Genomic DNA, 1,264 nt, shown 5'->3' with positions numbered 1-1,264 from the left:
GTCTCAGACGTTACACACAGTGGTGGAGGATTGCACTCCTCACACATGTATTATCTCAGACCGTACGCAAAGTGCTGGATGGTAACGCCTCTCACACAGTGTATCATCTCAGACCTTACACACAGGGCGAGACGGTGAGTTCCATGGTTACAGGTGCCTTCGTGAGAAAGGGAAGTGAAGAAGAAAAGACAAGCTTTTCTGTTGGGATGTTTAAACTGTTACATTAACAATAATAATAATCTATCCACTTGATGCAGCGCTTCATCAATTATTTGAGTCGGCTCGAAAAGAGAAGCAAATGAATCGTGGTGTCCTGGACAAAAATCTCCATATAAAATTGGTCACTCGCTTAATTGCTGTTTGTGCGCTGTTCAGCTGCCGCGTTTGAATTAAATTCGCTCTGTTTGTTCTTATTGCCCTTTCTCGCTATCTTTTATTTCTCTCTCTCTCTCTCTCTCTCTGCCAGTGTGTCTCTCCACCCGAACCTCTCTCTATCTATATTTCTCTCTCTCTTTCTGTAACCCTGGACCGGAAGGTGATGCACAGCGGATCACGTTTGGCTCCATCTGCCTTCCAATCTCAAAAATTGGGGTTTGAATTTTGAAGGCGACTGTTGCCTCAGTCCACAGCGTTCAGTTCATCAACACTCTGTGATCTCTTCCAATGTTCATTATGACTGATCGTCTCTTTCTCACTCTCTGTAGCGAACATATTGGCGATTGTGATCCTGTGTCGAGGGCGGTGCGGTCTCTCCAAATGCATCTCTCGCTATCTGGTGGCCATGACAGTGGCCGATCTGATGGCGGTTATCATAGCAGTGATTTTGGAACGCATTGTTTACCGTAACTTCCCAAATTCATTCGTCACCATCACTCATATTTGCCGGCTGATTGGTTTCCTGGATTGTACAACAAGGGCCCTGTCTGTGTGGTTAACAGTAGCTTTCACCTTTGATCGACATGTCGCCGTCTGTTGCCCAAAACTTAAAACAAAATATTGCACCGAAAAAACAGCTCTGAGAGTGATAGCGGTATTGGCTCTGATATTCTTTGTGGAAAACATTCCCTGGTATTTTGCATATGTACCACAGTATATATTTAACGACACACCAAGGGATTGCGAATATAAACCCAGCTATTACACTTCCCTCTCATGGATAGTGTTTGACTGGCTCAATGTTATTTTAACCCCGTTTCTCCCATTCGTTCTGATTTTGCTGCTCAACGCCCTGACTGTCAGTCACATCCTGATGTCCAGCCGAGTC

This window comes from Callorhinchus milii, unplaced genomic scaffold (assembly GCF_018977255.1).
Source record: "Callorhinchus milii isolate IMCB2004 unplaced genomic scaffold, IMCB_Cmil_1.0 Scaffold363, whole genome shotgun sequence".
Lineage (NCBI taxonomy): Eukaryota > Metazoa > Chordata > Chondrichthyes > Chimaeriformes > Callorhinchidae > Callorhinchus > Callorhinchus milii.
The sequence above is the reverse complement of the archived record's forward strand: the minus strand, read 5'-3'. Positions refer to the sequence as shown.